The sequence below is a fragment of the Dreissena polymorpha genome, chromosome 2, assembly GCF_020536995.1.
Source record: "Dreissena polymorpha isolate Duluth1 chromosome 2, UMN_Dpol_1.0, whole genome shotgun sequence".
NCBI lineage: Eukaryota > Metazoa > Mollusca > Bivalvia > Myida > Dreissenidae > Dreissena > Dreissena polymorpha.
In genome coordinates, this window is record NC_068356.1 from 149,723,823 (window position 1) to 149,750,260 (window position 26,438).

Here is a 26,438-nt window from a genome sequence, read left to right on the forward strand (position 1 = left end):
ACAAGTCCCATTGAAGTTTTTCCAATATCAAGTTTATAGGAGATATTTCAGTGTTTTCCAAGTAAGAGTTTATGTTTACATTTTAATATGTAAAATCATGTCGGTACATGTTGGAAAGTATTAAATATTAAGTGGACTTTTGCTAACATATTTTCTCTTATATACAGACAAGTAAAATTAATATTGATCGTATGATTTGCAGTTGAATTCAACGGAGAATACGCAAACATCTTTGTTTTGAATTTTTCATGGGATATGTTAAAGAGATCCCCTTTGAGAGTGTTGTTCAGGTTAGAAAATATGTATAAAAAGTAAGGAATATTGGAATTAACAATATTTTCTGAATAAACCACGTTTATATATTATCGTCAATTAAAATCAGACAAAATAATGAAACTTGTGTAACGCTATATCTATAAATGAAAAATAATTAACGTTTATAATACTTTCTTACACGAAAGCGTTAATGATCAAGGGGTCGAATCCCATTAAAATTTGTAAACACGTTTGTATTTTGATAGAAGCGCGCTTAATGTGGTTTTCCATTGGTTCATGGTTCGAATTCCATTTAAGTTTGTAAACACGTATTTCATTTACATCCTTAGGTAAATGATTCGAGTCCCATTAAGATTGTCATACCCGTTTTTATTTTGATAATTCATATAGACTATCCCAAACGTTTTCGATTGGTTATTTTATATATATTGAACAACATATTTCAATATACGAAAATCTGCGAAGAAGTTACTTAATGCTTCGTGGACTTTATGGTTTGTCAGAGTTAAAACGAATTTTCATCATATACACACATTGCGCGGTATTTGTTTCTTGTTATAGCATACTAGAACTGGGTTTTACATTTACATTACAAACACGTCTATGTGATCACTATAAGTTCAAATTAATGTATCAATTTCAACTGCGGCGAAAGGCTTATCAGGTAATCTACCAATGGAGTTGATTCCCATAACACAGCAAATCAAAGTGTCCTTGTGCAGAATACTCTATTTATCATTGGCTCACATGGTGACCGTGATATTTTTAATATACTGTCAACAGATTTTCATATTAGGTTAGTAACGGAAAATGACATCACGAAGTGCTGTCAGTATGTTTTTGTTATCATTTTAGTAACGGTTAATGTCGTCACGGAAATAAAGTAATAAAATAAGTACAATTTACGTTATACCTGTTATAACGATAATGCTGGCGAAAGAGTGGTACTCGCCAAATATTAATTTAAGAACCATGTTTTACACCTCATGTTGATTGCGCAGCCATGTAACTTATTGTGTTTATGAGTTACTAAGGAGTAGTTTGTAAAACGTTCTTTTTTAATTCTCATCAATGTTAATTAGAAATTTCGTCTATTATTTGAAAGCCATCAACCATATATGAGACACATGCTGATTTTATGCATGGTCTGAATCAAACCAATTAAGTTATATATCCTAAATATTACCCTGTAAATAGAATAGTATAGACGAAACAATTACTGAACGATTACGACACATTTAGATAATTATTGCAATATCACATATTACAATTATAACGTGTTTGTTATTCTTCTCCAATTTAGATAGCATCGTTAATGTTAACAGAGTGAGTATTCCGAATTATCCAATTTTCAATTACTGGCGGTTGATTTATTACTTTATTTTACTTAGCTTTCTGTTAAAAATAAATTCTTCAATTAACGTAAATAACATGTAGACATGCTTCTGTTCATATTCCGGGCCATATGCTGCAATGATATTTGGATTTCGCAATCCTTCAAGAAGCTAACAAACAAGACATAGAGGTTGAAACCTTTTCTGTAGATTTGTCTCTGCCAGTCATGATACTGTTGCGCGCCGGCTGCTCTGTTTTCTTGTAAGAATTGTAATTATACTCAAACAAGTCATTTAAATCTTCACGGGATTGATTCTTTAATGTAAACAATAATATAAAACTCTTAATAACAATAATGAACGATCGCCAGTTAAAGCAAAATGGCGTGAACAATAAATACCATACTTGATAAAACGAATGGCATTGCTTATTTGAAGTACCATCATCCATAGCAAATTATGTAAAGGTTCAGTTGTTCCAATACAGATTAATTCTCAAGTAACTTGGAACAAATAGTTTTTCGTATACATTGAAACTTACTGATGATCCATGATGCTCATTTTGCAAACAAAGTGAGAAACATTTAGAACATTTACTCCTGGGAGGTAAGATATCTATAGCAAATATTGACGAGATGTTACCAGAGTAATCTTTTCATTCCATGATTAAAGCAATTTTGTATAAGGAGTTTCAACAAAATCTGCAAGAGCCATCAATGATGTCATTTTGTTTATTAAGCTAAACAAGGAAAAATGCATTACAAACATAACAGGAGCCAAAAATACACAAATTGTAAATATAATAACTTCGAAAAATAGCAGTGAAAAAAAATTTAGAACCGCTTCACATTTTATGGGACATGGAAAATGTTTTTGTCTTACAAACATAATAATAACAGTTGATGATTATTGTTATTTTGTTTTAAGACTTTTTACATATATTAAAACACAGTACTTAAAGACAAACTCTCTGTATATTGTTGCCTTTATATTCACAAGTATCTCTCATTCAAATTAAACAAAATATCGGAACAAGTTCAACATAACGGATGAAACTTATTAAAAGCTATACTCCTATATATCAGCCTTCTAACACAATCACCGAAATCATTAGGATGTTGCGCGAGCGTACAATCAATGTGGATCATTCTTTAGTAACCTTCACAATGTTTATTGCGATTGATTGTAACAATGTTTATTGTAATTGAGTGAGTATACGCTTAAAAAAACTCAACTACAAACAAAATAATAAGAACTAAATATCCGCTCATTAGCACTTTCTGAAAATAAAATTCTTTAATTTGGTTAGGCCTAGTTTGTATTCACGGTGTAGTCAGTGCCTTTGAACGTTTTATTGTTAATTGTAATCGTTTTACATCAACAAACGGTAACGTAAATCCTCTAGACTATAAACGCGATACCCTTCCATATACATCATAATAAATATGTCCTTCCATAGCTCTCTCTTACGTCTCTTTATTGCCCGTATAATGTCGTCTGTCGTGTACACTAAACCATTCTCATCGTTTGACTCGTAGACTCTTCTCACGAGCTTTAGCTCGAGCAACTCCAGCTCTATCTTCCTCCTGCTGAATCATCGTAGTGGCTCTGGATGCGCGATTAGGGCATGTCGTATCTTCGGAAGTCTAAGTATCATAATTGGACCTTCATTTATCAAATCTGTTAGCGTTGATATCCATACACGCTTTTGCTCGTTCTCCAGTCCACAGTTTTCAATCAGATTTCGTTTAGGTATCATGTTGTAAGGAAGTTTTAAAGTTTCTAAAGCTTCTCGAACCGCACACAGTCCTTTGTGCAGCCAGTGTAACAAACTTTGTTCATTAAACAATGTCTCAGGGTTATTTTCCGCTATCCATAATACTATGTTTTTCATCTTGAACGAAGTGAGCTCTTTGTTTCTCGGTTTTAAAACATCTTCGTTTACCATCTTCAATAAAACATACAGTTTCATGTGAGTGTCATTAAGATACTGCACTAATTTGTTCTCTCCGGTGTTGAAGTCAATTCTCGATTCATAATGTTCATATTCGCTGCCTTTGAATCCAAAAGGAGTAACAAAAGTTCCCATTGATACGACTTGCTAAACGACATCCGATGGCGGCCAGTGGCGAGGTCTTGAATTCCATTTGCTCAGGATGCTCGGACAGTGCTAAGGTAGTGCAGGTACTAAATCGTACTATAATGGTCCATTGTAGTGGGCTTTGACGATATTGTACCAGCAAATAGGCTACTGCATAGATGTTCGCATCCACATCCATCATCAATCAAGCATTTTTTCACTGCACTGTTAATCATTGGTCCTTGTCTCTCTAGAAACAGCTTGCAGTGTCCGGGATAACTCATTGTGTTGTATCACCTAAGCACGGTTATCTCCCTAGGGAATTTACGGGCGTCAACACCTTTTTATAAATAGACAACACATGTTGGTACAATCATTATGTCTATATTACTTTCCAGGCTGCGGGTTAACCCATCGGCCTTGCTGCCGACAGTACTCTGCGTTGTCACGCTTTTTACCCGCGCAGTCATAATCCTGTCATTCTCACTATAGGCTTCCCGTCGCGCCTATCTGATCTCCGGTCCATAGCCAAGTAAGTTCATTACCCTAGAGGTCTCTGTGGAGGCATTTCCCAATTAAAATGTGTTAAAATTAAATATTAGCAATACCACATCAATATTATGTAAGGATATGTACATTGAATATTTGTCCATATATGTCAAATTTTCAACTTTGATTTATGAGGCCAATTTACTTCGACCAACGGTCTTTACCTGATGAGGCTATTTGTTGATTTCGGTTCATTTTTTTTTACAAGTGATTAATAAAAGAAACTATTTGCCTCGATTGGTGTCATAAAGAGAGATAATAACTTTTTTCTTTACCCATGAGTGAACACAAAATTCGATGATTCACAAAATGGTAAGAGTGCAAATATAACTTAAATACGCAAACAAAGCTCGAACGCCATAGGCTTTGGTATAATGACGTCATTAAACAAGTACTCAACAACGTCAAAATTTATTTTGTTGGAAATCACGTGTTTTCCGTGCGTCATCGTAGCTGAATGACAGCTATGTCAATAATTATCGTGATTTATGTTTAAAACCTTGTTTGTGAATATGCTACATGCCTTTTAATTTGTATGGACAAGCACATGGTAGACCAATATTATTGATAGTTGACAAGTATATATCTAATACAGTAATTTCCACTTAATTCAAACCATTAACATTATATTTTACAATGCTAAGGACATGCTAAGGACATTACAACAATTGATCATTAGTGACCTTTGCCCGATACCCCACGATTTGTCCCGATTTCCAATATTTTGAGGTCGGGGACATTCGTAACTCAATCGGCGAAGGTCCTAACTCATTCGTAGCTAGTCTCGGGCGAGTCGTGGGCTCCCAAACAATCGCGGCCAGTTTTAAACGTGTTTAAAATTTGACCAAGACCTCCAAGACTGAATTTAATCGCAGTTGACTCGTAACAGTGTCGTACTGCGTTCTTGGGCGTCGTAATGGAATCTTAGGTAATTCGTGACTAAATCGGGGAATCGGTGATCACGTGATCTGTCTACGAATCATTTAAGACTTTGTCAAGACTCTCAAGAGTTCACCCCGATTGAGTTGCGAGGCCGCTAAGATTCTCGCGATTTAGTTACGAAACAGTTACGATTTTGTAAAGAATGATAACGAAATAATATTTTCCATCATGTTTTGTTGTCGAATAACCCACAGTAAGGATTATAGATGCGTAGGATTTAAATCCCGAATGCGGAGCACGAGTGCTTTGAAAACACGAATCTATACTCCTTACTGTGGATTATTCGACAACAAGCCACCATAGAAAAATATTTTTTCTATTCTTACACGATTCTGATTGATTTGCTTCAAGCTTTTGGACGTGAACTATATTTTTCAATACTCCGCCCTTCTTAGTAAAAAGTTCACTATTTAGTGACGTCATTGAATTGTACAAACATTTGACGTCGTTTTCATTCATAAATATTTTGCAAATTACGTCACTTTTATTGAGAACAACACTCATAAAAACTAAAAGACGTCACTTGTGTTAATTCTTCTGAAAAGCTGACATGCTATAAATGTTTTCTTAATTACGTTTCTTAACAAACACATTCTTAGCAGGCGTGGTCATGCCACTTATCACCAAATATACAAGTTGTTGTTTCATTACATTTATATACGTGATACATTTTTTACATTTCTTTAATAGCGGGATTTAAGCACGTGCATTTTACTGCAATATTTTCTTTATTTATTCGGAACTATTTTCGAAACATTAAGCTCCGTCCATAATTTATTGCAGAATAACCCACACTTTATTTCCTTCTTTGTCTATAGAAAACAAGTCGCGTGCCGTGTTAGAATCAATATCAGTAGATATTGGCGCCGAATTCATGGGTGCGTTCGGTGAGGGCGTGACCGATCTGCATCATTCGTAGTACAGTCGCAGTAGATTCTTACACATCGTGGTGAAGTCGCGACCCTATTCGCAAGACTTCAACCGAACCCCACGATTCGTCGTAACTCATTCTTACCACTGTCGTAACTGAATCGCAGACTGTCACGAGTCTTCCCGATTCAATAAATGTGAGAAATCGTAGCGAATCTTGTTTTCGTAGTGAAATAGGGCCATAAGACATGATGCTCGACTTTATCTCCGCTTTGACGGTAAAACGTATATTTTCTATATGTAACCTGATAAAATGATTGTGAAGTCATATTTATAGGAAAATATATGTAAAATGTTCATATTTATATGCAAAATTAACCCGGAAAATTTAGATTACTAATAGAGATATGTCCATGCCACAGAACAAGATTTTCATCTTTTTACAAATAAATGTATTTGTATTAAAATACATATGCGGTCCCAAGCACTGTTAGAATGTAAGTTACATTCACAAATTTCAAAGCAAAGTCTTCATCACCAAACAAGTATTTAGCGGGATCTGTTTTTTTTTAATTTTAAGTTACAGTGATCTACTCATGGATCTGGCTTGCCGCAAATGCAATCTCAAGCTTTGTCGACATTTATGCTATAAATCTACACAACAAATAAAGAAAGGTTGGTCCATGCAAACCAATAGTTTTTTTAAAACGAAACCCTAATCCTATATCGTACATAATTACGCTTAATTGAAGATCAGAGTTATGAACCTTTGTCTGTTACCTCACATGAAAACACATAGACATATGTGAAGTTTCAATTGAATATCTATACTAGTTACAGAGATGTACTTGTTACAGGAATACCTTAACCAAAATTTCATATGGCTCCCAATCATCAACACAATGTTTTAAAAGTACAGAAACACAAAGAGCGTACTCCTGCTTGAACTTGGTCGCAGTTATAGGTCTTGGTCGGTAAATTATCATGAAAACCCTGACACTTATGTTTTATTTCAATATCTGTATCACTTTTACATTTATGGAGTTGCAAGCTAACGTTGAGCGCTTCTTCAAAATAATTCACAACTCTTTTATAATGCATGTAAGAGTGATAGTCAATAACGTTTTTCGGCGTTGCTGTCTTTTTGACCTAGATTTATGGCGATGGCGTTTGCAGCGGCAACATTGCACACCAAGATATATGTGAATTAATGGTGAATTCAAATCCTATCATCGCTTGATTGATATTCCTGTTTTATATAATAATAAAATGTTTTATTTCAATATCTGTATCACTTTTACATTTATGGAGTTGCAAGCTAACGTTGAGCGCTTCTTCAAAATAATTCACAACTCTTTTATAATGCATGTAAGAGTGATAGTCAATAACGTTTTTCGGCGTTGCTGTCTTTTTGACCTTGATTTATGGCGATGGCGTTTGCAGCGGCAACATTGCACACCAAGATATATGTGAATTAATGGTGAATTCAAATCCTATCATCGCTTGATTGATATTCCTTTTTTATATTGGCTTTGTTGTGGTATTGTTATGTTAATTAAGTATTGTTTCACCTTATATCAACTTCGACTGTAGATGTAATTGTCCTAACTTGTCCAGCTTGTCCAAAATAGGCCCGTTAAACGTCTTGGTTTTATGAATCTGCGAATAATGGATTTATTTATTTTTCAAATGATGGCGAAAGAAATAATAAATTCAACATGACACATTATAAAAACTAAAAGTATTCAACGATTTACTAATTAATCTAATTAAATGTATATAAATAATGCGAAATCTCAAGTTAGGACCGAAAGTAATCTACATAAACACACACATTTACTTTTATCTAAACTATAGTAATTGAGCAAGAACTGTTTTTTTAAACAACAGTGAACTTGACCTTCATACAAAAGGGCATAATGCAATGCAAAGCTCGGTCTGCATGACAGCAACCTACACACAAATTGTTAGTAGAATATAGCCATCTAAATTTAAAAAAGAAAGAGTGAATAATGAGTGAACCCAAGCTTGGTCTGCAGTTAAGTTACCTACAAAAACAATTTCCGTGTATACATCCTGTACAAAGAAAGTTATTTAGCGAAAACTCGTGTTCTATGTTTAGTTACATTGAATTTAATATTTACCTGACCAATCCCAAATGCAATCTCACAGTTAGTCATCAATGTATGCTACCAACACAAACATTTGAAGGAAATATATCCAGGCAAACTTAAATTATGCAGCACTAACTGTTTTTCTATTTTTTTTGTATTAAAAATATACCTTCACTTCTTTATATTAATTCAAGCTTACTTTGTGCAAACTAAATGTATTTACCAAAATCCACCTGCTAGTATTGGTGAGCAGGCAACAAACGTTAGGCAAGTTTGGGATACTTTCAGGTCCATATTTCATTACTAGATGCAGTTTGGCAGATTATGTGCCAAAAATCATTGTCATCAAGTTTCATGATCATCCGATGTAAATTGTCAAAGCGAGAGAGAAGATTAGTTTTGCTTTTTTATTTCAAGGGCTTACATTTTGTAGTGCTTAATTTTATCTTGATGTTAATTAAACATACCTGAGATATTATGATAAAACAATATAGCCAAGTTTCATAATGCATCATAGAGAATTTTGATTGATTGATTAAATAAATTGACATTAGAGCAGATACTATTAATTTGGCAACTAAGGAGAATTCAAGTATTTCTGAACTGCTTCTTATTTGTCAGATTATCGAACTCTTAAAAGAGTATATGTCCACACACATAAAAACTTAGTTTCAGAATGATCCGATATAAACTATCGAAGTTAGAGAGTGGAGAAGGTAAACAAAAATCAGAAGTCTTTAATGTGTGTAATGTAATCAAACTTGGACGAGTTATTATGACCACACACATCAATAGCAAGTCCCATTATGATCCGATTTTATCTATACTTGAGTTATTGTGAACACATCGTTCCGCCTACTGACTCAACCGCCCGCTCACCATGGATGTTGTAATAAAACACCAACTTTGTTTTAAGAGTGGTGTATACAAATGTTGCTGATCATCTTTGTTCAAGTAATATATAAGCAAAAGAAGTCTCGTAATATAAGTTAACATTTCTATATGTGCGTTGATGACTTTTATATAACTAACATTTAATTATAACTATATCCCGAAAGATACGAACTATATGGGTTTACTGGAATCATAATATATCTGCGTCCGTCTGTCCGTCAGTATGTCTGTTAGTTTAAACAAACTTTTCCGAAGGCGTCCTTTTACACAGTTTAACGTACAACATTCAAAATTGTACGCACTTTTTAATTTGAAGGTGTGATTATGCTTTTTTTGCATCATCCTGCATTTAACATACGAAATGCTACGCGCCTTTTTTCAAGTCTTGCATTCGATAGCTTAATGCTTAGTTATTTATATTCACCATTGAATAAATAATTTATCCGAAACTAAACGGTCCCTGTTGTTATACTTTCACCCAGTAGTAGCAGAGATGAAAGGTTATAAATTGCCTCTTAATGTACCATCCAATTCAAATAAGACAATCGGCGTCGATATGATGAAGGAGTTATTGGAGTCGCTCTGGAGAGCGGCGACTAGTATGTAATGCATTTTTTTCGCTTATGGGAGAAGTTATTTTACGGATCAATGGATATATTTTTGTTTTAAGAATATCTTGCAAAGTGGTGATTTTTTTGTGTAAATTAGTGTAAATAAGTACTGCTTTTTGGCTATTACATTTATTACAACATTTATTGCCGATAATGCAAAGCTAATTGTTTTAATTAATAACTGATCCACAACTGATCACAGGGGAAAGATCACAGGGACTGGGCAAAAACGCGAAACTTTCTGGTTTTGTATAAAAACAAAACATAATCAAAATATATTTACTTTGTGGTTTTTCTAATTTGCTTATTAAGTGGAGAATCAATGTAGAACGATATTTGACGACCTATCGCGCAAGCAAGTTTATTGGAAGGCGTATTGGTACGAAAACGTACAATGTATGAGTTTATTACTATACATATCATAACGATCGTTTTTTTATTAAAATTAATGGATGCCGCGTGGTGACAACGTAACTTAAAATTTCTTACATCCTTACCACATATAGAGCGCGAAGCGCGACACGTATTATTGATTGTAACAATGAGTTGCGATAAAGGAAGCAGCCGCTTATCAAGGAGGAGCTGTGTCCCAGCAACCCGTTTCCCTAGAGTCAAGCACTCCTCTGAGTGTTTTTTAAGAACCACATATAGAGCGCAAAGCGCGACACGTATTACTATTCAGGTGATATGGGCCCTTAAGCATTATCCGACCATTACGTCCATAGTTATCTTCCTTAGAATTTGAGAAATTTTGAAATCGTTGTTCGAAGTTCAAAATTTTCATCCGATTGTTCCCAAACTTGCACAGTTTTTTTTATCAATGAAGACCCAACCCAAACTCTTTATGAGCAATATCGGACCATAAGTCCAGAATTATGTGTTTTTGAATTTTAAAAAAGAGTGAAAAACTGCTTTGTTAGGTGATTATGTTAACATTTTTCATCAGGTTCTTTCCAAACTTACAGTGTCTTCATAGCAATGAGCATTTTTAACTCATTTAAAATGAGAAACATCGGGACAATAAGTCCAGAATTTTTGTCTATTAAATTTGACAAAATAAACAATTTATACTTGTTTAAAAGATTTCACAGCTTCACACGTGCTCCATATTTTCAATATACATGTCTCAATCAAATTACAGTGAAGTTTGAATAGCCGATTTCCTGATGAATGTTAAGTAAAGGTAAGCATGTACGTGTCTCAATAATAGCAACACAAGCCATAACCTACGTAATTTATAGAAAAATAAACGATCAATATGTTCAAAAATTAATATAGAAAACATATGATATTATTTGTAGTATTTAATGAAATAATGTGAATTTACTGTTTATAATTTGAAGTCATTTAACATAAATGCATTTACATCTACGTTATTTGCAAAACGTTTTCAAATAATAAGAAAAAGAAATCGAATGAACCACGGTGTACGTAACATATGTTTCGAGCTGAAAGCAAGTTCCACATCGCTAATTGGTGTACATAAAATACATATTGTTCTTAAAATTTAAAATACACGATATATTTACCACTGTCTAATACTACAATACCAAAAGGCAAAAAAGACTTCACGCGATTTGTGTTTTGCATTCACGCACAAAGTGTGATTAGGGACGAATCAAGAGCTGTGCAAATATACAAGAGCAATCATGGATGGGTAAATGGAGGCATAGGTGCGCATTGCCCGCTGGTATTGACTTTAAATGTAATGATATTCTTGAGTGTATATACTAATTTGTACCATTTAATATACATTAAATGTAAGTGAAAGAGTACAACCCATTTAAATGTAATTATTTAAAACAACAATTGTAGATGTTCATAATGAATCTATAATTTTAATCAATATACATGTATTTATTCTGTTTACAGATGGGCGCATTCCCCCAACATATGACGGTGTCTAAATCCGTATTGTGCTGTCTAATAACTGTGATGGCTGATGTGAGCTAGTTTATAATGCTTTCACAATCAATCGTTCCCCCTAGGGTTAGGGTTTGATTGATTAAACTATATTTGGTAATGTATTGTCTTTAAAATCATCACATTTCTATCATAGTAAGGTACTTAATGTGTTATCCGTAGCTTCATCTGAAATATCTTAAGCCTCAATACAGTGATAAGATGTTCGTTTTATTCGCTGCACCTAATTATCGTTAAGTGAAACAAAAAAATACTCTGAACAAAATATATATCCAATAGTTTGTCAATAATTATAAACAGTATTCACGAGTAACAATCATCAGCATATTTCAAGAAAAAAATAATTACAAACAAAACGTATGGAAAAACGCTCGGCGGCATTGTAATGTGATGCCATTTTTTTACAATATAAAAGGATGAGAGTATGTCAGGCTCATCTAGTTAGACATAGCAAACAGTATTTCATTTTCCATTGTGTCTGAAAATACAATTTTAAAGTATACACATAAATTAAGTGCTAATAAGGCCTCAGGTTTGGATGGCATTCCTGCTAGATTTGTTAGGGATAGTGCTTCTTTCATATCTTGTCCCCTTGCTCATATTGTTAACTTGTCAATCATACAGGGTTCTGTTCCTGATGACCTCAAGTCAGCGAGAGTTATTCCCCTCTATAAGAAAAGTGTTAAGACTGAGGTTGAAAACTACAGACCGGTTTCGATCTTAAGTATCATTTCAAAGATCCTGGAAAGAGTAATTTATGACCAAGTTGAAGGTTACTTGAATGACAAAAAGCTTCTGTATAGCTATCAATCAGGATTTAGGCGTGGCTATTCTACAGACACCTGCCTTACCCATATATCTGATTATATTCGTTTTAAGATGGATGAAGGTAAGATGGTTGGTATGATATTGTTAGACCTACAGAAGGCCTTCGATACCGTCAATCATAGTATTTTAATCATGAAACTTGAGGCTATTGGTCTCCATAGTGACGCAGTCAGGTGGTTTACCTCCTATCTCTCCGATCGCCATCAGGTTGTTGATGTATCAGGTACTATGTCCTTCGAGGCCTCCATCTCATGTGGTGTTCCTCAGGGCTCCATTTTAGGTCCCCTTTTATTTTTAATTTATGTGAATGATATGGCCGCTGTGGTAAGAAATAAAATTTTACTTTATGCTGATGATACTGGCATCCTGGTAGCTGGTAAACACATTTCAGAAATTGAATCCATTCTTTCTAGCGATCTCGTACTTATAAGTGAGTGGTTAGTGGACAATAAACTTTCCCTACATCTTGGTAAAACAGAATCTATATTGTTTGGCTCAAAGCCCAAACTAAGGTCAAATTCTCAGTTAAATGTCTCTTGCAATGATGTGTCAATTACTCCATCAAGTTCTGTTAAGTACCTAGGTGCTGTATTGGACCAGTTCCTGTCTGGTAAAACCATTGCTAGATCAATTATTACAAAGGCAAACTCAAGGTTAAAGTTCCTATACAGAAATAGTAAGTTCTTAACATTGCACACCAGAAAACTCCTTGTCAAGTCTCTTATACAGTGCCACTTTTACTATGCCTGCTCTTTTTGGTACCCTGGTCTTATTCAGTCACTTAAAAATAGGCTTCAAACTACACAAAACAAGATGATTAGGTTTGTTCTGAATATGGATAACAGATCACATGTTGGTCAAGAACAGTTTTCACATTTAGGTTGGCTGCCTGTTTCAAAAAGAGTAGAACAGATCATACTTTGTCATGTACATAAGATTAAAAATGGCCTTGCACCAGAGTATATGGGTGAGAATTTTAAGCCAGTGTCTGGCGTACATAATCGTTGTACTAGGTCTAATATGGTAGCTCAGCCAGAATCTGATCATTTTGCTGAAAATTTTGCATTTGAAGACTCTGGTCGTTTTTCCAAACCAAGAGTAGGAAGTTTTGGTTCTAAAACATTTACATATAATGGTATCTGTTTATGGAACAATCTTCCTCAAAACATCAGGGATGTACCTAAACCTAACAATTTCAAGGGTGCCATCAAGAAACAGTTTTTAGAGTCTTTATAGCTTTTTATAGTATAATTTTTATTATGAATTTTATGTTCTGTTAAAATACTGTGATACATTTTAAGTCTTATGATCAATAAGATGCAAGGATCTCATCATTATTCTTTAACTTATAGTATGCTACAAAGTGTGTTTATTAACTACCTATGCAGTGTGTAACTTTCTTATGCAACTTCTGTGATAATAATTAACATGTGATTATATTTATTCATTCTTAATCAGTAATATACTTTATTAAACAGTACATATTTGATACATATACATTATTAAAATCTAATACATGACTGTTTCATGGTTACTGCCACCAATAACAAGGACCACAATGGAAATAAGTGAAAATCATTTTTCTCTTTTTTGTGTTATCCTTGGTATTGTTTGTGCATTCCATGGTTTGCTATGTATATTGCTGTGATAATATATTTTATATTGTCTCCATTATGTAGTAACTATGTAATGTTCATATAATTACCAAATAAAATCAATCAATTTACAGCTTGCGCAATATAACAGATTTTAATGCACAACCGATAAGGAAAATATTTTCACTAGTAGCGAATATATATTTAAAATAAGTTATTTATGATCACAGGTAGACCACAAAATTAACAATAATCAAAAGTCTACCAAAAACAAAATATTCCTTGTGGGCTTTTTTGAACTGTTTTAAATTTCACTGTATTCAGTCGGAACTGGACAAGATATTTCATCAAGGCAGTAGGATTTATAAATAATTGTCTCTGTCATGTTTGAATGTAACAAGAAAAAACTTAATTATAAAGTAAAATCATATTTCCTTTCAACCAGTTATCAATTTTCCATCGATCATATGAGCTAATAGCAAACCATTACCATAAAACATCACGCTGTATTATATATGTCATCCAGCAATTCCACAGCTAATATTTGTTGGATTTGGTGGAATATCGATTTTAATTCAGGAGTGATCATATAAAATAATATTTTCACGAGAGACGCAGCCACGAGTGAAAATATATTTTTTCTGTGATCACAAGTGAATTAAAATCGATATTCCACCGAATCAAACAAATTTTCTTTTTATTTTATCCTTTTTTTACCGTTTATTTACAGTGTAAACCATTATAACTGGAGAAATTTGCTGTAATAATGACGTCATTTCGTCACAAAAATGACGTCAATTCACAGCAAAACAGTGAAATTATCGATAATTTTCACTGTTATGTTCCTTTGTTTGAAACAGTGAATTATCAGTTTTAATTTACTGATATTTCAATATAAACCACAGCAAAGCATAAAATAAAATGGCTTAAACTTCGTTCTATATTCTCAGAATATGCAGTCAGAAAAATAATAAATGTCTATGGGTCTACAAACTATATCACGATTGATATTTATGTGCATGTTATCGAAAGGAAACTAGTTTAAAACAAAATAATCTCATTGAAAAATATGTTCTTTTCACAAGTACGTTTTTTCTGAATATGTTTTACGGATAACTTTAAAAAAAAACACTTATAGTTTTCGTGAAACGAATTTTGTGATTTATAAAACATTCATAGCTTGTATTTCACCAAAAAGTATGTACTCATGATCTCTGCCAGTAAAATCAACTCAAGAAAGTTATCAATTATTTAATGAAATCTATTATATATATATATATATATATATATCTATCTATAGTAGTGGGGGACATATTGTTTTTGCCCTGTCTGTTGGTCTGTTGGTCTGTTGGTCTGTCTGTCTGTCTGTTTGCGCCAACGTTAACATTTTGCAATAACTTTTGCTTTATTGAAGATAGCAACTTCATATTTGGCATGCATGTGTATCTCATGAAGCTGCACATTTTGAGTGGTGAAAGGTCAAGGTCAAGGTCATCCTTCAAGGTCAGAGGTCAAATATATGTGGCCAAAATCGCTCATTTTATGAATACTTTTGCAATATTGAAGATAGCAACTTGATATTTGGCATGCACGTGTATCTCATGGAGCTGCACATTTTGAGTGGTGAAAGGTCAAGGTCAAGGTCATCATCTTGTTTTGTTCGGTATTTTATGAATGTTGAGATTTCGACGTAATAGTACAGTTTTAATTAATTCTTGTATGTGCCTTTAACACAATTTTATACTTCCATTTGTTAATCAGATTGTTTGACTTATAGACTGCAAAGACTGTTTAAAATGTTAAAATGTATTTTTTTTAATCAGGTATACCACATTATATTATTTGAACCGCCATGGTCTGACCATGTTCAGTAGTGTATGCATATTGGTTACAAAAGTTGATAATTGAGCCGAATAAGGCGAAAATGGGTTTATGCCATATGCGGAATTTGTAGCCGATGACCATCGTTCACGTTCACGCAGTTTGGTAAGGAGCTACCCTTCCCGCTATAAACTGGAGCACTGTTTAGTGTCTCATTAGCGGACAGGGTATCTTCTGTGCGGAAGAGCATGTTTGTCTGGAGCTAAGCTGATTGCATATTGAATAGGACCAATTTCCGAAAGACGCGGCCGATATTTTGCTCAGTTAAATCGAATTATTGCGTCCATTACTACACACGATTCCTTTTTTAAATTGTTAATTTCGATTTAATGTGCGCCATAAGGAGGAGGCATGGAGTCACCACCGTAACTGAACTGTACCGGTCGGAATCCAGCAGCACGATTCCTTTCGAACAGCAGTTCCTCGTTCTCATCCGCCATTATGCTCGTTCTCGGTGGAGCGCTTGCTTGAGAAAGATCACGTGATCTATATGGCTCAATCGCTTGAAAACCATTTGCGCCAAATGCTTCTATATTAAAATTATGTGACGTGGTTTCGGGTGCTGAATGGGAGAGCGACCCGTACTGATTTCCTTGTTTCATGTCGTATTCCTTCAAGATCTTGAAGTAATCACCGTTTTCGCTTTGCAACACAACAATGCCTGGTTCTATTTCGTGCGCATAGACAGGTTTCATGAACATACGATCTGACGTCACAGACTGGTTCGCATTTTGAGATTTAGACTGGTCCGTACACATCTTGTACAGAAAGTAGATACCAAGAAGAATCAAGCCCAGAAAGCTTAGCCCGAAAAGCACGCTGGCGAGTGTAAACTGACTCTCACTGGAACAGATAATGTATTTAAGATAAAAATATACATATAAAATGCTATCTAATCTTAAGGCTCGTAAACGTTGTCATTAGAAGCAGCGGAAGCAGCATTATCATCATCATCATCGTCAGCGACATTTTCACCCTCATCTTTTTTTATCAAATCCATTATCAATATCTTTCTCATCAATATCCCAATCTATAAATATCTTGTATTTATATGTTGATACCAGAACTATATTGCCCGACAAAAACTAATAAATAATATATTTTTTAAGCATCCGTGTAGTCGTAAGACAATAATTTCTTCATTCTTGGTGAATGTTAGTAAATTTGAATAACATGTTCGGTATTGCAATATTATAGAAACTGTTGAACTGTATACATTTTTAATTTATTTTCTACTTTGAATTCCAACCATATCTACCAATATGTGAATATATGCTAGAATGAAAAATTTGATTAATTTCAAGCAAAGTTATAAATACATCAACAAATTGGAATCTGTTACTGCAATGTCCCATTTAATGTAAGATGATGAAAGGTTTATTTCTAGGTCATAAGGATGTGATTTACTAACCGCTCTGACGGAAACGAATCCGGGTCCATTTTTGATTTATATTTTAGCTACAATAACAGTATGATGTAAGACACAAGCACTTTTTACATATACTGACGCGATGTATGACATTTTACAATTTGGCATTCTTTACTTATGGACCACTGTATGTGAAATCTGTTGCAAACTGATTATTAGCTGCATTGTTCCATTTAAGCAGTAACATTCAAAACAGTTTCATTCTGTGTTGTAACGCAGTGTTGACTGTGTGTAATGCGACAGCTGTTTGGAGTTATATTTCATCAATTGATTCTTGGCATTAATATTGCTGATAATAGTGTAACAGCAGACATTTGATGTTAGTGTTTGGTGACAACAATATGAAATGAATGGTAAATGTTGGAAATATACTGCACAGAACTGTGTCTTGTGCTATCAATAAAAGTATTAAAGTCGTTTGACGTTATAGGTTTATAACTAGTATCAGGTTACATTAATGGTAAATGCTGTTTAAGGCAATACTAACACACATTAAAAGACGATTTAAGGCCGCCCCTCTAACTGGTTGGTGCGATCACGTTTTGCAATTATCATTGGTTGCATTTTAAATGTGTTTTTTTTTTCAGTTTAAAGAATATATGTATGAAATTTGATACTGAGATTTTCCACCACATGAAAGCATACACCTCACAAAACTTTAAATACATAGTTTTATCTATATACTTGAACCGATGGGTTTGTAAAATATTGCGATTGGGGTTTTACCGTGTATTTAATAAAAAGGGGTCTGGCTGAAATCTTTCGGTATTATTATCTAAAAACAATCATAACATGGCGACTAAAATTATCTTATACAGCTGCTGATTAAAATATTTAAGTTTTTTTTTAAAGTACACTTTACAAACAATGCCGGATTGAAAAACAACAAGAAAAGTAATTTCAATTGCTCATAATAATTAGACAATAACACACGGCAGAGCTGGGCCAGACGTCTATAATCGGCCCGCCTCCGACATAACGGCCCGAGGGCCATTATGCGGCTAGGGCCAATTTTAAATGTCCGACCCAGCTCTGCTGTGTGTTATCGTTTATATCACATATCATACTTGTTTGGTTCTTCACTAAAATTTATACAGAACCAGCTTTCCGTACTTTTATTTCATTCAATTGATTACGCAATTTATGACGTACCTCATGTGACGTATTTTTCAATGACGAAACTACCTTCATGTAGACTCTCTGGTTTTTTTAGGACAACGGACGTGGTGTGTTTTTATTTAACGGTTAAATATTTTTTAAATATTGAACGATTCCAAAACGTATTTCGGATTTTGTGTTTGTCATGCATAATTGGGAGCTTCGATAGAAATAAAATTATTATATTCGCTTCGACATTCGATTTCGTGAATCATGTTTATGGTAAAAGTGTAAAGCATTCGATGCAATCGTTTAAAAAAAGTGTGATTTAAAATCAAAATAGATAAACGGATGGTATAACAGAAAAAGGAATTACAAATCTTTGTTATTTTATAATTATAAGAACCGGATTTAAGTTGTCATCGAGGTATGTGTGTCTTTATCTATACAGTTTGCTGTTTCAGTGTTTGATGAATCGTGTTAAAGCACAAATAGAGGCATCGATTTAATGTACAGATGAGTTTCAGTTTCAATCGACGGTTGTATTATCCAAATTGTGTGCTTCATGTCATTATAATAATGTTCGATTCTTTCATTGAGTTGTGGCTTCATTTTATTGATCACCGTTGGCTAAGACTGAATGTGGACGCCATTTTGTCCAGTATAAGCCTCGCGATCCCATTCTTTTCTGATATGAAAAATCGGCCCGGCTCAGCGGGCTGATATAATTTATATTGGCCCGCTAAATAAGAATAACGGCCCGCTCGCGACGTCATTTTGTTACTATTTATATTAACAATATGTGATATTGTTTATTTATATTAAGCGAATGAAAATAAAACTTAGTACAGGTTACAATTTCACGCTTAAAACCAGTAAGATTATGAAATACTTAATGAATTCACAAATAAAAGTATTCACATTAGTACGGTATTCAAATAAGTACGTGTATAATATAAATTTTCTTGAAAAAAAATTGTTTTTCATCATAATAAATAGTAATAAAAATTATGACGTTATTTTTGTAAACCTAAATTGCATTAATTGTGTTTAAGAATCCAGTAAATGCATGAAAGTTGACATGTTATAACCCACTGAAATGCAATTCCTGACACTTAGATCCTCATACTATCTGACACAATCCAAATTATCCAGACTGTGTCGCTAAACCAACCAAATAATGTTCATTTGTAAGTTAGTGTATAATGTGATACACGTTACATACTCTCTAACTAAAATAGGATAAGTACCTGTTAAAACATAATATGATACTGTTAGGATGACGTCCTATATATAAATGCAGAGAGCTTTAGTATGGTGTCAGTCTTCGTGATTTTAAAGACCGTTTTCTACCGAAATGTTGGCGTCGGCGTCCGATTAAGTTTTGCGTTTAGGTCCACTTTTCTCAGAAAGTATCAATGCTATTGCATTCAAACTTGGTACACTTGCTTACTATCATGAGGGGACTGGGCAGGCAAAGTTAGATAACTCTGGCGTGCATTTTGACTGAATTATGTGCCCTTTTTATACTTAGAAAATTGAAAATTTTGGTTAAGTTTTGCGTTTAGGTCCACTTTTTTCAGAAAGTATCAATGCTATTGCATTCAAACTTGGTACACTTACTTACTATCATGAGGGGACTGGGAAGGCAAAGTTAGATAACTCTGGCGTGCATTTTGACAGAATTATGTGCCCTTTTTATACTTAGAAAATTGAAAATTTGGTTATGTTTTGTGTTTAGGTCCACTTTATTCCTACAGTATCAAAGCTATTGCTTTCATACTTGCAACACTTATTAACTATCGTAAGGGGACTGTGCAGGCAAAGTTATGTAACTCTGACTGGCATTTGGACAGAATTATGGGCCCTTTATACTTAGAAAATTGAAAGTTTGGTTAAGTTTTGTGTTTTGGTCCACTTTACCCCTAAAGTATTATAGATATTGCTTTCATACTTGGAACACTCCCAAACTATCATAAGGGTACAGTAAAAGGACAAGTTGCATAACTCTGGATGCCATTTTTACGGAATTATGGCCCTTTTTTGACTTAGTAACTTTGAATATATGGTTAAATTTTGTGTTTCGATCCACTTTACTTCTTAAGTATCAAGGCTATTGCTTTCAAACTTCAAATACTTTCATGCTATCATGAGGTTACTGTACCTGGCAAGTTGAATTTTACCTTGACCTTTGAATGACCTTGATTCTGAAGGTCAAATTATTAAATTTTGCTAAAATTGCCATAACTTCTTTATTTATGATTAGATTTGATTGACACTTTGACAAAACTACTCTTACCTGACATACCATAATAGACTCCACCCAAACCATCGCCCGTGCCCCCCCCCTTCCCCCCCCCCCGAATCCCCCCCCATTTTTTTTAAGATCATCTCACAAATGACCACCACACCCTCACACTATACCCCCCCCCACCCCACCCCCTCCCTAATTTTTTTTTTAAACGGTTAAAAAACAAAACTATTTATTTTGATTATTTTATGTTTGAAATACCGTCCAACCATCGCACCCAAGAAACCCCCCCCCCCTACACCCCCCTCCCCCCACCCCCCACCCGAATCCCCCCCCCTAATTTTTTTTTTTTTAAGATTATCTCACAAATTACCACCACACCCTCACACTATACCCCCCACCTCACCCCCCCCCCCAATTTATTTTTTTTGAAACGGTTAAAAAACACAAATATTTATTTTTATTATTTGATGTTTGAAATACCGTCCAACCATCGCACCCAAGAATCCCCCCCCCCCCCCCGATTTTGTTTTCCTTTTTTTCGCATTTTTGGAAGATAATGTAATAAATGTCCACACCCCCACACAATGCACCCCTCTTCTATCCACCCCTCCCTCCTTTGTGATTGAAAATGAGAGTCCCTTCACCTTTAAAAAAAAAATAGATGAGCGGTCTGCACCCGCAAGGCGGTGCTCTTGTTTATAACTTGTTATCAATGGAAGAGCGCCATGAAATGTAAGTAAATTCAGGCAAGTAGAAATTGGGTTGGTTAAAAACAAAGTAGTCATACAATTCAAAATAGTATCATTTAACTAATACATGTATTTTGAACCTATTTTTTTATAGATACACTATATACAGCAAAAATACCAAGAAATAGACAGATTTACCGTTTACTTTTTGAAATAAAAATAAAAATGCAACATGCATGGTTCGTATTTTCAGCAGTAAATCACACAATTTAGCCTTAACGTTGTTTCAATTTTAAAAATTGAAGAATTGCATAAAAATTGCAACATATTTAACAATTAACATAGCTTATAAGCCATATTAAATCAAATTACGTTAGAAAAGAACTAAAACGCGTCGCAAAAAAGTATACGTCGTCGGCAGGATTCGAACCTGCGCGGGAATATCCCAAAAGATTTCTCGTCTATCGCCTTAACCACTTGGCTACGATACCTAATATTGGGCTCTTCAACCGTCGAAGAATTCGCGGGAAATCATTAGGGGTGCGCTACCTTAAGGGAAAAAAGTCCATAAATTGACGATCTACATAAATAAATCCTACTTAAAGGGACTTGTTCACATTTTGCCATCATGACAACCAAAGAAATAGTCATGTGCTAAAAGAACAATTAAAATTCCACTGTATTAAATTGGAACCGGACAAAATATTACAATGAGACGGTGCAAATTACCAATGATTGCCCCTGTCATGTTTAAATGGTACAGTGAAAAACATTATTGCTAAGTGAAAACAGTGGCATTTTCTTCAAGCCAAAATTATGATAAAAAGCAAAAAACACAATAATTATCATGACAATAATGACATAAATAAATGTCGTCAAGAAAAAAACGAGTTTATGCATTGGCTTTATTACAACTTGTGTATTCAACAACAATGTGTTCGAAGCCAGTCAAAAGCATTCATCAATGTTTCATCGATCAATTGAACCATAAAAACAAAACGTTACAAATATAAAAAAAAGTTCATGTTGTATAATAAATGTCATCAGGTCATTCCTTTGGCTAAATAAGCTTTATATATTCTAAAATATGAAGTTAGAATAATTATTTAGGTATATGAATCTTCTGATTATATAACAATTGGTATGTATATGTATATACAGTGTGTATTTATCAATCAAAAGAAGTGCACCGGTAGTTTAAAATAAAATAATCTGACATTCGAATACGTTCGCTTAATCAATAAAATTTACCTTAATATCTTCTAAGGATAACATTTAATGAATGGGAAAGCTTTTCGAGAAACGTATAGACCCTCTACTGTGATTTGCAAAACATCCATTGTTTGTATTTTACCACATCTGCTGTACTCATTATATTCTCTTTCAACCATATCAACTAACGAAAGTAATCAATATTTAATAATATGCGCTAATTTGTTCGTAGGTGTACTCATGTTTATAGTTCGATGTCATTGTTATATTTTATTTAATCCCTGTATGTGTCTTTAATCTAAGCATTTCAATACTACCATTCCGGAATCACATTTGTCGACTTTCGACGGCAAACATTCGTGAAAATGTTTTAATAAAAACCCAAGTATTCAAAATTATCACATATAAAGCGTCATATTCTGAAAGTGTTCAATACTGTACACATATTGGTTTTAAAAGTAAATATATGAGCCGCAACATGCTAAAATGTGTCATATGCCATTTGCGGCCAGCGTAGCTCCTGGCCAGTCAGCACATGCTCGAAGTTTGTTAAGGAGCTACACTGCTCGCTATTAAGCCATGCAAGGTTTCGTGGTCTCTTTAGCTCATTAATATACCGAGCCAACCGCATAGCTGGATCAAATCCCTGCCTTAACAACCAACCACGTGATGATAACCTAGTCACGTAGTAAAATAATTTTACCTTTGTTATTTTAACTTTTTATAATTAAGGTAATTTAATTTTTATAATAAACCTTAACTTATACACTATTTTTCAAAACAGAAAAGAAAACGATACTTCATTTTATAATATAATACTTAAACCCAAAACAACCCTACCAAATCTGGTAGGATTTTCTTGTAATTGCAGAGATTGTATGGAGAGCAAGGAAAGACAACTCTGACTGGAGATTGATACCGCGCGAGTGAGGAGGCTGGTCTGGAGCTAAGCTGACCAAATATGATAAAGGTCCATGATACGGCTCCTATGTCAACTTTTATGACAAATAGGAATACAATATTCAACACGATCATAATATTGTGGTTTAAATAAGATTTTTCAGTAAAATCAAATTAAAACGTCCAGTATTACACACGACTCCTTCCTTTCATTTTTATTCGTTAGTTCCGATTTAGTTCGCACCATAAGGAGGTGGCATTCCATCACTTCCGTAACTGAACTGCACCGGTCGAAAACCAGCATCACGGTTCCTTTCGAACAACAATTCCTCACTCTCGTCCGCCATGATGCGCGATCTCGGAGGGGCGCTTGCTTGAGCAAGATCACGTGATCTTGATGGCTCAAACGCTTGGAAACTACCATTTTCGCCGAATGTTCCTATGTTAACATCATGTGATGTCATTTCCGTTGCTGAACGAGAGAGTGATCCATACTGATTTCCTTGTTTCATATCGTATTCCTTCAAAATCTTGAAGTAATCACCGTTTTCGCTTTGCAGCACAACTATGCCTGGTTCTATTTCATGCGCATAGACAGGTCTCATGAACATTCGGTCTGAGGTCACAGACTTGTTCGCATTTTGAGATTCAGCTTTAGACCGGTCTACGCACATTTTGTACAGGTAGTAGATACCAAGAAGAATCAAGCCCACAAAGCATAGCCCGAAGGCACGTTGGAGAGTGTGTACTGACTCTGACTGGAAGAAATGATGTTTGTTAGGTTAGAATACACGGATAACATACTGGCTTCCAATCGTTACTAAGGCTCATTGGCGTTGTCTTTTGAAGCAGCATGTAGAATCATTACCATCATCATAGTCATCATTGTCATCATCATCAGCATCATCACCACCACCACCATCATCATCATAATCATTGTCATTATCATCATCGTCTAAACCCTCATATTGTAATTTCGAGTCGATTATCCATATTTGTATCCTCCACTAAGTCATAATATTGATAATTCTTGGTATATACTAATCATCATTAACACCGTAAATATCACAATACAATTAGCACCCTTCGTTATTATATTGATTCCATAATACAATTGCACTGACCACACTGGTAATGAAACATTTTAAAAGTTATTGCGTAACCGTAAGATACGAACCTCCTCCACGTGTGTGAATGTAAGTACATATAGATAATAAGTGCAGTATAGTTCAGAGCTCCAGATAAGGTTTTGTGAAATTCTTAAATTACTACCAGATTTTCAAAAAGAATTCTTAACTCTGAAATTTTATTCTTAGCGTTACTACTAAGTTTTGGAAAATAATTCTAATTTTTTCTAAATGACCTAAACATAAATAATAATGGTTATTTTCATGCAAAAAAATATAAATAAACATACTAGAAACTTTATTTATACGAGTTCAACAGTGTCTTTTTAGTATTATACCATTTTATTTTTCCAATACCTTCATATGCCCAAACTGTGTTTAGATTGCATGCCTTATATGAATTTTTACATATTTCACATTTAAAACGGGTCTCCCCTTCAATCTTTTCAACGATTAGCCACGGGACTTGTCCCTTCCACTCGTTCAATGTTTTTTTTGTGGTTAAGTTTGGACCCATCGTGTCGCAGTTTTGTTTCGGTAACTGAACATACAACATCGTATAAGATCTTTTCTATAATATCTTTCTAAACATTTAACTTCGGCTCACTTTGCGTACAATATGTTAAAAGCGTGTTTTGGACGCTTTGCAGTTTTTTTAGGACGCTCTCTGGGCGCCGCCATTGTTTTTGGACAGATAGACTGTACACGCCGCTTTTATTGGAAAAAATGCGCTTTGTTAAACAAACCCGATGACCATTCTAGCAAAGATCTTTAATACGCGAAAAGAACTCAATAAAAATCGATACGAACCGATGTAAAAATAATATTCGTAACTTGATTTTGTAATTCTTAATGGTACGACAAGATTTTAAAATAAATACGTAACGGACTTGAAAATAATTCGTAATTACGAAAATACGACCCTTATCTGGAGCTCTGATAGTTATTTTACCGAAACCTTCAATTTTGAATTCCCACTATCTATATCTTTAGATAAGTATATGTTAATATGAAAATTGCTATATGGTTCAAGTACATGCTCATGAAATAAACTATTTAATGTTAGATGCTGTACATATTTATTTCTAGGTCGAGTGAATAATGTAGTGCTTTACTTACTGATCGGATAAAAACGCATTCAGGTCCATAGTATATTTATATTTTAATAACAACAACAGTTTTCGGTAAGCTATATGCACGGGTTTTTACACCTTAATATTGGATAGTGGTTACTTATTAACCACTGTATGTGACATATGTTACAAACTCAATGTGTGTTGTATTGTTCCTACTTAAGCAATAATATTCCACACAGTTTCAATCTTTGTTGTTGCGCAGTGGTGACTGTGTGTAGTTGCGACAGCTGGTGAGAGTCATATTTCGTCAATCGATTCTAAGCTTTACTGTTTATTTGTTGTTTATTTGTCCTTGTATTATTATGTTAGTAAATACAATGTGAGCATCTAAATACGTAAATAGTATTCAATGTTAAGCACCTTCATAACCGAAAGAACAGTTGCACAGATGGACATACGAGTTACTTTCTGAAATTAGTTCAGTGCAGTCCAATCAAAAAGTAAAATTTAAATAATATATTAAATAATTAAAATTATACTTTTTTATTGGACAAGATCAAATCGAAAAGTATAATTTTAATTACTAGTATTAACATATTGTTAAAATGTTTAAATTGTAGTTTTGATTGGACTACACCAGCCCTGCTCAGGTTTGTTCCGATCTTTTAATCGACAATCTCATTGTGTATTCTAATATTGTATGTTATATCAATTTACACATAAGTTGGAAGCGAATTTCTTTTATGCAAATCGCAT

The 26,438-nt window shown here is 34.1% G+C and overlaps 1 protein-coding gene and 1 long non-coding RNA gene across 2 annotated transcripts in view; one reads left to right on the forward strand and one right to left on the reverse strand.

Moving 5' to 3' along the window:
* Positions 1-26,438, forward strand: part of LOC127869415 (uncharacterized) — a 470,973-nt gene that overhangs the window by 133,392 nt on the left and 311,143 nt on the right. The window lies entirely within an intron of this gene.
* LOC127869421 (uncharacterized) lies at positions 22,259-25,815 on the reverse strand. Its single transcript, XR_008044556.1, has 2 exons — positions 25,726-25,815; positions 22,259-24,237 (listed from the first exon to the last, which is right to left on the reverse strand). It is a non-coding gene; the product is annotated as an uncharacterized LOC127869421 (long non-coding RNA).